We start from the raw sequence: 13,271 nt of genomic DNA, 5'->3' as shown, positions 1-13,271 counted from the left end.
ATCTACGGTACCCTAAATCCACGTGTGCGGGTTCTCTGCATTGCGATTGCAATGGATTATGATATTTATGTTATTTCACAAACAAACAAAAAAATCATGTTTTCCGTCCAGCAGAAAATATATTTCAGTGTGCAATCTTCCCAACTTGAACACCCTGGAAATCTGAAAGTCTATGCGCTCCTACCCTCTTCCTGTATTATTCACACTCTGGGCTCCTAGGTCTGAGTTTAGAAGGGCAAACAAATGTGAGAAAGGCGTTGCAAATGTCTGTGAATACTTACATAGGGGCATATTAACAAGGGCTTATCTCTGCTTTTTTCGCTTTAAAAGCCAAAAAAAGCAGAGATAAAACTAGCGCCCTATCAGCAACAGGGTGCTAACACGCAAATTTGCATTTAAGCACCCTTTTACTCTACGCTTCCCCTTGCATCTCTAATGAGATGCAAAGGGGGCGTTCCAGAGTAAAATAATAGGAGAAATGTCGCTAAACTACATTTCTACTGTTATGAAGGTTATCGCTAACCCTGTTAGCGATAAAAAAAAGCAGCTCTAAACGATGTTAACGCTGCTTTTTTACGTCTGGAATTTTTCTGACTTAGCCATGATATCCTATGTAAGGTGGATATCATGGGTAAGTATGTCTATCCCTATCAGCAAGCTATCGCCAAACTTTGTGGGATTATCGCTGTATTTCCAGCGATAATCTCACTATTGCCAGCTTGCGCTCGGAATTTGATCGATTTGGAGATAAGCGTTGCTGATAGCACGATATCTCCGCGATAAAATTTAGAGTTGGCCGACGATAATTATCCTAGCGCTAAGTGCGCTTAGCGATAATTATCGCCTGGCCTTGTTAATATGCCCCAAAGTACGCCCATGTGGGCATGTAGCTCATTTACTTTACATTTTCTCGGCTACTCTAAACTTGTAAGGGCATATCCTCGTGCATAAATGACAACTCAGCAGTCCAAACTATGCTGATTTTCACTTATTGGGTCAGTCAGATCCTAATTGTGGGTGTCCATCAAATTCTAAATTACCACCCCAAAAGGAATTAGGAGTTTGCAGCACCTCTGCAAATTTCTCCACATCACTTCATGCCGCTCGAGCCTTCCAAAATGAGGAAGGCTATGTAGTTACCAGAACATGCACATGTTAGTACATTAAGCACCAAAATCAGCATGTTACTGCCCCATACCATATAATAGATGCTACTTATAGCACCTGGTAAATTCAGATGTTCATGGAGTCAGAGTTAATCGGGTGCATTAACTTTCGTGCCAATGGTGACCTGGCCACTTGTAATGAGGGCATACATGCCCTGTGGGTGGAGCTAGAATGTTTGGGTGGAAAAATATAAGAGTATCAGCCATAATAGTTTCCTACTTACATGTGGCTCTTTCTAATTCTTTAAAAGAAGAAAATCTGATTTCTTCTACGGTCATAGACTTCTGAACCAACCTCTGAGTAAAAGGACATCTTTAAAAGACACCCAGATAAGAGAAACTTCCCATCAATGCGGTGCAATTTTGCAACCTCATCTGCACTGACAGAACAGTCTGAAAATGACATTTGAATCGACCACTCACTGAAAAAATTGGAACGCACCTTTGCAAAGTTTATGTAATCTAGCGCAGAGGGTTACTGTACAGTGTACATAACAAGATGCTTTGCTTGAAAATTGGACTAAAACCAGATAACCTTTCCCGCCTTCCTCCTGCTTATTGCTCAGACTTCATACATGTTTTCTTTTCCAGTGCTCGGTGATTTCCCGGTGATAAAACAGAGATGATGCAAATCAACACCACTGTTCTTGAAACACAGTATCTAAAAAAGTGTCGTTTGGAGGAGGGGCTTATCTTTGCTTTTTATAAGCAGTAACGAAGGTCTTTGAAGGACAAGGCTTTCTACTCCCCCTGCCACTGTTGAACTCTTTCTCCATGTTCTGTTATGCTCCCCGGTGGGCTTGACGATCTGTGCATCCCCTGGAGTTCCCTCTAGCTGCTCTGTGTTTATGCTCCTGAAGATTAGAATGCTCTACAGACAGAAGGTGCAACTAAAACAGACTCCCACCCATAGTGGAGGGTGGCTGACCCCTGCTCGTGCCAGGCTATTGATTGGTGGCAGCTGATTCTGCATCAGGAGGCCTTTTACTAACCCTGCCCCGTCCAATCTGTATTGCATAAAGAGGTTTTAATTAAGCCTGGGTGATATTTTTATTATACCAGAGTAATTGAAGCAACGTCGGTAATTTTGCATGTGATGCGAAATTACTGAAAATTAAGTGTTAATGCCCACTTGTGTAATTTTTTGTAATTTGTGGAAAAATGCACAGAAACAGAGCGCAAGTAGCAGCTGACTGCTGCTGTCCGTCATGTTGCATTTACAGCTATTTTCTTAGTGCAAAATGGATCTCCAGGCTCCTTTTGGATGCGAGGGTGTGTTTTTTGCAAAATTCCACATAATCTGGCATACTTTTGATGCTATTTCGGTAATCATGCTACTAAAAACTACACCAATTACACCCACCCCTAGTTTTAATACCCCCTCCCTGCCCCCTGATAAGGAAATGGGCTTTAAGAGAGGGGCAGAGTTTGCATGCGTGCAAGAACATGTGTGCATGCGTGTTACACATGCAGTAGGTACCTGAAAAACGTTGTTCAGAAAGAACCATTCACAAGGATACATCCAAGACTACACAACATGGTATTTCCCTTCAGCTTTACTTTGTCCATCTTGTCATTGCTTTGAGCTGGTGGCTGCCGGTGGGCACCGCAACCACCTATTTTAGTGTCACATGACACATTGTATTTGTCCCATGGGCATCATTCCTGGTTAAGGAACATTATATGTAAATATAATTCGTAAATATGGTTCTGTATTCCAGTGGCTGCATTGAATCACTAACTTGTGAGATTCGTGAGCCACCAAATTTGCAAAGTGCCCCATGCTAAATAAGAAATGGAGGGGTAGACACAAAGTACAAATTATTCATAGGTCCCTCCCACTATTATGTCAAAAACGGAGCTTTCGTTTTGATTGATTGAATTAAGTGCCCCGGAGTGAGCCACAACCTTTGGCTTTGGACACAACTAAGTGAGTTTCCACAAATTAACAGTTCAAACCAGGGGAGGAGGCTATCACGCCAGTGGTGGAAGTGTGCTGCGGATTCTTGAAAAAAACATTTGGCCACTGGCACTTTGCGAATCCTAGATATGAAAAGCTCTGTGCTGCTGTTCGTGAGTGAGTACCTGCCAGGACAACCCCTTGCATGACTGATGGGCTTGTGGTAGCTGCCTCTTTACTCTTTTGGGGTTGCTGGCTACCCCATAGTAACTGGAAACCAGGACTGAGAGAGCCAGGTTTCTCCTGTGGCAATGCACATAGATTTCCAAAAGCCTGAGAAGAAATGTCAAAATGTGCATTCTTTGAACTCTGGAGAAATTGTAAAGGATGCTTTAGTTTTCCTTTACAGAAAGCATTTCAGGATTGCAACTCCATTGAGACTGAATGGACCTCAACTAACAGTAAACTTGTCTCTTGTCCAGTGCACCCGAATCTGACATCACCAGTAGTTGTTTAAATGCACATCTAGCCAGATTCAAAAAGGGAAATTTACATATTTAGATATACCGACATGTAAATCTACTCCTCCATCTACGTGTAATCGTACTTTTTTTTCTATTTACCAATTCCAACTGTAGATTTACACCTACGACTCCCCAGTCAGGGAGTGGAACCTCTTACAACAGGATTTACAAGTATTAAGTTATAACTAGTAACCTTTTACATGCAGATTGTGAGCTCCACCACCAAGGCAGAAATCGTCCATATTGAAAGCAGAGGGAAAATATTATAGGTCAGTATTCTTAAAAATATAAAAAAATGTAAAAAAATAAAAAATAGGTAACATTTTCATATTATTATAAATACATGTAACATGTACATTTAAACTAGAGCTAATAAATGTGTATTAATTAATTAGTTAAACATATTAACTCCATTCATATTTTTGAAGCAATAATTTTAAAACATTATACCCTCAGTAACAGTTTAATTTTATGTATTATATAGTAAAATCTGATTGAATGTATATGTTCAATTAATTTAAACTATATTAATAAAACTTCAAAAGCATATTCTTTTAAATTAAGTTTGTTCCATTTTAAAATAATAAACGAATGGTTTAATAATTATATGTAATCATTACAGCAAATTTCTATACACAAATATGCATTAAATGCCAAAATAATGTAACTAACTTAACATTAGCTCTTACGGTGTGTTATTTTATTTCCTATCCTTCATTATTTTCTACGGGAAGGTTGGGCTGGAGTATATTTGAGCCTGTTTTTACACTATTAGATCTGGAGTCACTTTAGAAGTGTCATTTGTGAATAGTAATGGTCTTACTTTTTGCGGGTGTCAATATTGTTAGCATATCCCTCCCTAAACCCCACTTGAAATTTCCCTAAACACCTCCCACGTAGTAGTAGATATTCCCAATTTTTCCTTGTCCCTTCCACATCTACTACTCATTAGTAAACTTACATGTGCAGAGATCTCTTCATAGAAATGATAAGTGTGACGGGTTTGTGAATTGCATTTTGGAGTAAGTAGAAGCACTGTAGCACTACTTTACGTGCTACATAATGGAGTTTGTGACCCAGGAGAGGTATACTCTTAAGCTCAGAGAAGTAGTGCATTGGCAGCATGAATAATCAGCCTGGACTGGGATGGTTGTATGTCAGAATATCGAGCACAAAACTATTGTGCTTTCAATAAATTTAATTAAGCCTCTTCATTCAGGTAGCATAACATTTGGGTAATTTATTCCTGGTGTTGGGATTCTTGTGACCTGTGTTTTTGGACCATTTTTACAAATTCTCAGCATATTTTTGATCAAACTCAAGGAGATTTCCAGTCTTTTATACTGAGACACTAAGAAACTAGGGTAAAGGCAGACATATCATTAAAGGCTTGATACGTTATCTTGCACCTTTACATTATTGATGTGAACCGTAAACAAAGTTACAGTAAGAGACTGGAGATGAGAGAGCTCCTGAAGTTAATCAAGAAAGCATGGACCGAAAGAGACAAGGATACAAACTCGAAATTCCAGAGTTGTGAGACCACCAGGACCTCCTTTTACCACGTGATATGAGAATGTGCTAACATAACATCATACAAGCAACAAGTCTATAACCTCATTGCCTGGGCAGTGATGCCTAAGTTACCGACCCTAAAGTCCAAATGCTGGGTATCATGGATGAATGGACCTCAATCAGATCACAACGAATGCTGGCCAGATAGACTTTCTGATAGCTGCACATAACATAGCCAGACACTGGAGTCAGGCACTAACATCACCAGTGGACATGTGGATTAATGGCTAAGCATTTCTACACAGTGGCAGAATAAATGATTTCTAAGTGGAGGGGTTGGGAGATGAAATATATAAGAATATGGGCCCCGTGGTCTTCCTGTGATGATCTCCGTTAATATATTTAAAGATGGGATTTGGTTGAGAGCCTTTCCTCACATCAGTAATCTATTAATGTATATCCTCTGCATGGCCTTAATGTTGAATTCAATCCACCATCTCTTGATTTTACTGTTTGTTTATACTGTAAACAATAAAAAAAAATGTTATGTCAAAAAAAAAGAAAGCATGTACCCCTCCCGCATGAAACAACATGGGCCAAAGGGCCCTTCCTTACTTAACCTACAACTTTATAAGAAATAAGTATAAAATAATTTTTAGGGCTTGTATCTTGGCCTTGAAAGTGCAAGGCCCCTCTTAGTTTGTGGTATCCTGATTTTAAGTGCCTTACTTCAAATGTGTGAATAAAAGAGTTCCTCTCTTTAAAGGATATAGCTATGACAGGCCATTGAGCTCATTGTATGTAATCGCCTGGTGTTGGAGCTCCAATTCTTCTTTCACCTCCTAGAAGTAAGGCCTGAATATGAGTTTGGCAGTGCAGGAGCTGGGTGGCGCACCACCACCCGCTCCCGCACCGCCAAACTGGACTGCCACCCATCTGCCAGATTAGGAGTTTTCTCCTAGTCCGGCAGGATGTCCCTTGGTGTTCCCACTGCAGTGCCTTTCACAAAGGCACCACAATGGGAACGTTAAATCCCATTCCTGCATGGCATGGACAATGAAGTCCATGCCCTGCAGGAAAAGGGGCGCATGCACACAGAGGAGAACACCACATGCCCCCCTACATGCGTCCCATTGGCCATGAGGCACCAGGGGGGCCTGTAGTGCCCCCTTTGTTTCCCAAAACAGCCCAAGCAAATGCAGTCTAACTGCTGCGGGTAGGGTCACAGCGAGGAAACTTGTAATATGCTTAGCGGTGCTACATCGCCACCACCAAGCATATTGCTGCTTCAAGACCGCCGCATCATCGCCTGGGATCACGGAACCCTGGTGGCTGCGGTGGCCCACTCATGGTCCAACCGCCCTACTCGTAATATGGCGGCTGGACCACTGGGTTTGGAACTCGTAATCAGGCACTAAGGGCCTCATTAGGATGGAGGATTTTCCGCATCCTCCGAGCCGGCGGAAGCCACCGCCGGCCCGGAGGATGCGGAAAATCCTCTGCGGACCCACCAAAGACCCACCGCCACATTAGGATGGCTGGTGGGTCCTGGTTTCTGTCCGCAGCTTTTCCTCCGCGGTTGGCTTACAACCGCGGCAGAAAAGCACTAATATGGTGACGGTGTCTCTCAGACACCGTCAGCCAGATTAGGATGTGCCTGGAAACATGCTTTTCCACAGCGGCTTTTCCGCCGTGGAAAAGCATGTGTAACTTCACTGCGGGTGTCCGTTGCGGGCGCCCTAGGTGAAGGGGGGGGTGGGGGGTGCACATGGGGGGTACCTATGGTACCCCCCTGCATTTGTATGCAGAAAGCGGCAGGCACCGCACGGTGCCTGCCTCTTTCTGCATACAAATGCAATGCGTGCATTTTTAACATTGCTGCGGGTGCAGCTTGAAGCCGCACCTGCTGCAATGTTAAAAATAGAGGATGTGACCGCCAGGGTGGCGGTCACATCCTAATTGCACAGGAGGAAACTCTGCAGCCCATGCGGAGGTTCCCTCCTGCTCTATGGTGGCGGACGGACTCAGGTCCGTCCGCCATCATAATGTGCCCCTTAGTCTTCACTGCTCACCCATTTTACAATCAAAGAGCAATGTATACAAATGGAGTGCCTAGGCTATCCAATTGAAGAGTTCGAGGCCCTGCAGCACAAGTGGTAAATAAAAAGATTCTTAACCATTAATCACTTACCGCCGCCGGAGCAAGTGAAAAGGCCTCAAAGTTTCCCCTCTGTATCCTACCATCCTTTTCTCTCGGTTACACTCTGCTTTATTTTGGTTATGTTTATGTTATGTTTTGGTTGGGTTTTGTTATGATGTGTTTTGGTTATGTTATGTTTTGGTATGTTATGATATATTTATGTTTTGGTTATGGTAGGTTATGTTATGCTATGGTATGGTATGGTATGATGTGGTATGTATATTATTTTGGTTATTGCTATGTTATATTATGTTATACAAATGTATACAGTGCATAGCTGCCCTTCCCAGCGATAAGCGAGTCGAGTGTGCACCCTCAATGGTCTAGAGCTGGAGTCTATGTTAAATTAATGAGGGTAGAGTCAGGTAGAGCCGTATTATGTTTAGGTTATGTTCCTTTACATTATGTTAATGACTATTTGAATAGGGCACTCACAAACTTTCTTGGCGCGTGGATTTCACTTTCACTTGGAATCTAATTGTTTTTTTTAAAAATCATGCTCCACATATTTTTGCATATTGCTATTATCAGTTCCTTGCGGGCCCCACCTCCACACTTTATTCTTTTTTAAACTTTCTGTAAACATTGTTTTGATTAAAGCCCAACATTTGCATATTTCTACCAGGTCACTCACTTCTTTTTGCAGCATACTTTATTTCTTTTTACTGTTGAAAAACTCAGATCTAAGAATGATTTTTGCTGTACTTTATAATTAAAAAAATTCAATATTCAAGATGGCGCCCCATGCTTGTGCTCGTATGCATAGATAGCTACCATGGAATGGTTTGTTTACTTCATCAAAACAAAGATTCCATTGGTGGCTTTGTCTGAATGGTTTTGGCCATAAACTATGCCAAAGTAAGCAGTAGCAAAGCCAATAGCTAAGTGCCCACTCACATTTGAAAGTGTGTTTCATTGCTTGTCTTAATGGAACTAGTCTGCTGCTCTCTTGGTGGTCTAAGCATTTGCATAGAATGTCCTTGGCCTCCTCCTGTGGCATGCCCCTTTTGACTTTAATTGCTTCACACGAGTCGCGACTGGTGTGCAGTCAGAATGGCGAGCGAGGGGGGGGGGGGGCAAAGAAAACAGTGAAAGAAAAACAAGTAAAATGAAAAGAACTTACCTGCTATATTGCGCCCGCCGAAACGCCGCTCTTCTTGCTTCTTCCTCGCTGCAGGCAGAGGTGTGCAGCCTCCCCTGCTGTCAATCATAATGTTGCTTTCATGCATAAGTGCAGTGTCAGTATTGGCCTGAGTGCTGAGGATTTTCGATCCCAGGGAGATTGGGAGGCTCTCCCTGCTCTCGATCCAACCCAGCAATGCCGCTGGGTTGGAAACGGCTTCACTGCGCATGTGGGTTTGGCCGGCCTGAGACTGCCGCCCAAACTCACATGCGCATGGAAGGCAGTGCTCACCACTACCTCTCCTGACTTGCCCTGCTGTGGCCCCACCCCCAAGCCTCATGAAATTAAAGAAAAATAAAATGATAATAAACAAGTTTTATTATGGTTCTAGTTTTCAACATTTGAGGGTGGCGGGGGCAGGGGGGGTGATGCTCCTCCACCATAGCCGAGGAGCCGCCACTGCTTCACACCCTGGACTTCCCACACCTTCCGACTCACCCACTTCTCGTTCTCATGGGACCCTGGTTCACCATACGAGCAGCTCCATCGAGTCAAGGTGCCAGGAGGAGTCCCTCACTATGAGCACAATGACTCAAGGAAAGGATCCATGAATGGGCACATGGCCCAGACTCCATAACTGTGGGTATGTTCCTGATTTATTGATTTTGGACAGAGCCCATTTATTGATTGTTTTTATACCGAGCCAAATAACCAGCTCAAACCATCAACCTGCCCACCCTTGAAACTGGAATACATGTGCTGAAATACGCTGGGGCTAATTAGGATGGGCAAATATGTCACAACCTTATGAAAACCTCCTCTGCTGTCATAACAGAGGTGCAAACTGAAATGTCATATATGCATGCGCTTAGGTGATTTACAATGTATGTTTCGCTTATGGAAACAACACTTCTGTGTTCATCTGCCCGCCACTAGAAGGCAAGAAATGTTGTAGTCAATACATAAGCATACATTAAAAAAGTAATATAGGGATCTATAAACTTATAATAGATATATATTAATAATGTCTTCCATGCAATAAAACAAAGTAGCTTGCTTCAAGAAACTACGCACAAAATTATCTTTTACATTTGGAACCAAGTAAATAAATAAAATCCATGATGACGTCTCATATAAGATGCACATTTTTGTGACCAAGTGTAGGATGTGTGACAATGGGTCATGCAGGGTTCCCAATGGTTTGTGATCATGTTAAGTTTCCACTAATTCTCTGACGCAGCATATTGAAAACGAGGCCACAATACAAAACAACATTACACTATTATCACAGATGGAAATGTGAAAGGACACTTTATAATGTAGTTTTACCAAATATAAAGCACATGCATATTTTGTGACCCTGGGCGGAGCTTCTGGAGTAGTATTCTGTGGAATTTCACGGATTCAGTCGACAAAATCACTGAATTACGCAGAGCTCCCTCACCTGGGGGAGTTCCATCCGCACCACCCTGCCCCCCCCCCCCACCCCCCACCCCCCTGAACGCCTCGCATTCCCCAGCGTAGTAAGGCCTGGCCTTACCTGTCCTGGGCCTCCTCCCTATAATAAGGTCAAGCATGCCTTCACGCATGCGCACTGCAGTTCTTCCTCTTAATTGAATTCTAGGAGCCAGCCGGAGCAGCAGGAGATGGGTGCAACCAGCAGCAGGAGCAGGTAAGTCCTACACTCCTGTCTTCCTGGCAAATGGATTGCGGAGTTCAAAAACGTTGCAAAGTCTGCTGGCAGAGCGGAGCTAGCCGCCCAGGCTTAATATTTTGCACATATTCAGTGGTGTTTGACCTTGTAAATTATTCAAAATTAAAACATTTAAATAAAAGGGGAAGTATGTTTTGATAAAACATTAAGAAAAGTCAGTATCTGGTGAAGTAAAATAAATGTGCTGCTTTTGGTGTGATAATGCTTTCCTAAAACTCTCTATTAAGTATGAAATTGTTAGCAAAAAGCCTAATGTGTGTCTCAAATCAAATCAAATCAAAAATAACTTTATTCGGTTTTCGTGATGAAAGCCATAAAAGTACAAATATACACAATAAAAAATACCAAGAAAGTTATTGACATCATTAGATTCAAAAATATAAAAGATTAATATAAAAGATTAATCTCTCACAGAGAGCACTATACTGTCTCTAAAGTCCGTGTTTGATGCAGCTATTTATTTTTCATAAGTTCATGCGATGCCTGAGGCACAGTTTTAGGTAGTGTACGACAGATTTCGTTGCTAAGATGTTTTCCAGAAACTGCAGCGCCAGGTATGCTGGGCGGCATCTGCGGATCTTCATAACTTTTAAAATTGGTGTAATCCACCTTTTGCGAAGTGGCGTATAAAATCTACAAAAGAAAAGAACATGTATCGTGGACTGAAATGAAACAGAGTCACAGGGGCACAGTATCGTATTAGGTGTCCAAATGTTCTGTGACGGGAATGAAACCATGATGTGAAAGAGATTAAACCTGAAGCGGGTGAGAAGGAACTTTTCAAATTGCGTCAGGTCATACTGCAGATACGGTTGGATAGATGGAGTCAGTTGTATCATAAGGCAGTGTTGGACAGATGGCTTTCCTATTTCGGACATCAGTCGCAGTTGAGTTAGATGGGACAGACATAGCTTTTTTAAGTCTTTCTTTGATACGTCTGTTACTGACTGAGGTTCTTCAAAGAACCTCGAAAGACCAATATCCGCAAAAAACGACTTTACGTATCTTAGCCACTTAATCTTGTTCAAAGAATCTAGTTTCATGCAGTCGTCGATAATTGCTCTTGTCAGATGACATTCATCTGTGGCCCATATTCTGCGCCACAGCATAATGGGCTGAATCTTAATGAGGTCTGCAATATGATCCAATCCAAGTTCCAAGTGGCAACCGAAAGTAGTTGTGGATTTAGGAACTGCTATTAAGAATTTTAAAAAGAGGTTTTCAATTTTCTGTATTTGTTCAGCGTTGGCTGTTCCCCAAACTCCTGCACCAAAAATGGCAGTGCTGATGCATTTTGCGCTATAAATTTTTAGCATCTCTGTTATAGGTCTTTTTCCTAGGCGAAGGGAGAACGCTTTTAAAGCACCAATGGTTCTTGAGAGAGACAGCTTACGTGATGTAATTGCTTGTTTCCAGTTAAACTCTTCGTCAATAGTGATGCCGAGGTATGAGTAAGTTTTAGTTCTTTCAAGTGGGATTTTATCCACAAATATTGACTTTACTTTTTTCCTTTTAGTACCAGCGTGCATCACAAAAGTTTTTTTTATATTGACTTTTAGATTGAGACTTGCCATGAAAGTGCAATAGTTGTTTAATGCTTTTTGTAACTGGATCGGAGTTCGTGCCAGGATCACAGCATCGTCAGCATATAGCAATGCTGGGATCGGTCGCCGACCCACTTCTGGGAGATCTTGTACGCCTTGTAGCATGGCCGCTTCTAGTCCGTTTGTGTAGAGCGTAAATAGGAAGGGGGCCAGTACGCACCCTTGCCTGACCCCCTTCTGTACTGGAAAGCTGTCGGTGAGTTGGCCCTCCAGACCATATCGAACCTTTCCCGTGGCTCCAGAGTATAACTCACGCAGGAAGTCTATAATTGCAGGCTCGATCCCCATTTGTAGCATTATTGCCCAAAGTTTTGAATGTTCTACACAGTCAAACGCTGCCGTAAGGTCAACGTAGACCATGTGTAGAGTTGATTTTTTTGCTGAGATGTATTTTCCAGCCAGCAGTGTTAAATTTAAGACTTGGTCCACAGTGCTCAGGCCTGGCCTGAACCCAAATTGAAGATCTGATAGTGCCCCGTGTTCTGTGGACCACTCCTGGAGACGGTCTAGAAGTATCCTCCCTGCCATCTTCCCGACCGAATCCAGGAGGGAAATGGGACGGTAGCAGGTGGGGGAGTCTCTGTTGCCTTTCTTAAATATGGGGACCAGAATCGATGTAGACCAGGAGTTCGGGAGGGTGGTTTCCTTGGCTGCATTCAAGACCTTGGTTAGAAGAGGCGACCAGAGATCAGGGAGTGATTTGTAAAGGTCCATTGGGACAGAGTCCGGTCCTGGGGCTTTGCCATTTTTTGCAGTTTTTATCGCCTTTGTTACCTCATTCATAGTGAATTGAATTTTTATCGGGTAGTTCACTGGAGGGAGGAGCTGGGGAGTAGAGACCAAGTCTCCAGTTTTGTCCTTGCTGAAGACCTCTGTGAAATGTCGCACCCAGTCTTCGGCGTTTATTGCAACATCCAGCGAAGGCCCGTCGTTTTTTCCATTTAAAAATGGCGATTTTACGATTTTCCAGAAGGCTACATTGTCCTTTTGTGTGCTGCTATTTAGAAGTTGGGACCAGAGATTACTTTGTATCTCTTTTTTCCTCTGCCTCAGTGAGAGCTTGTATATTTTCCTTAGTTGTCCAATCTCTTCTCTGTTTCGATCTTTTTTTGCTAAGGCTTTCTTTAATGCTGAATAAGTTTTTGTACACTGAGAGTCAAACCAACCTTTTCTTAGTGTATTACTTTGTTTCCTGGGTTTGGTTAATTCTGTACCGATGATTTTTACTATCTCATTGTAATTAGTCAGAATTTCCATTGGAGTGGCCAAGGGATTTAGACAAATATCAATATAGGTCATGCATTTTTTGATTATACTTGCGCAAGTTACGTCTTGATCAAGGTTACCCCATTTGAGGGTGAAGCCATTCAGTCTATTTAGTGTAAGGTTCTCTTGGTGTAAAAGGCCGTTGTAATCCTTTGCTTGCGTTTTGTGATGACCAGGCTCTAAGTAAGTTAGTCTAAGTGGATAATGGTCGCTAAGTACATTAGTATCCACTGCGAAGTGATTTATGCTTGTGGCGCTG

At 42.4% G+C, this 13,271-nt stretch overlaps 1 protein-coding gene across 1 annotated transcript in view; it reads left to right on the top strand.

The window, feature by feature from the left end:
* LOC147710445 (P2Y purinoceptor 4-like) overlaps positions 1–13,271 on the top strand; it is a 266,899-nt gene that overhangs the window by 240,998 nt on the left and 12,630 nt on the right. The gene's annotated exons all lie outside the window — the stretch shown is intronic.

Source organism: Lissotriton vulgaris, chromosome 5 (assembly GCF_964263255.1).
Source record: "Lissotriton vulgaris chromosome 5, aLisVul1.2, whole genome shotgun sequence".
Classification (NCBI taxonomy): Eukaryota; Metazoa; Chordata; class Amphibia; order Caudata; family Salamandridae; genus Lissotriton; species Lissotriton vulgaris.
The sequence above is the reverse complement of the archived record's forward strand: the minus strand, read 5'-3'. Positions and strand labels throughout refer to the sequence as shown.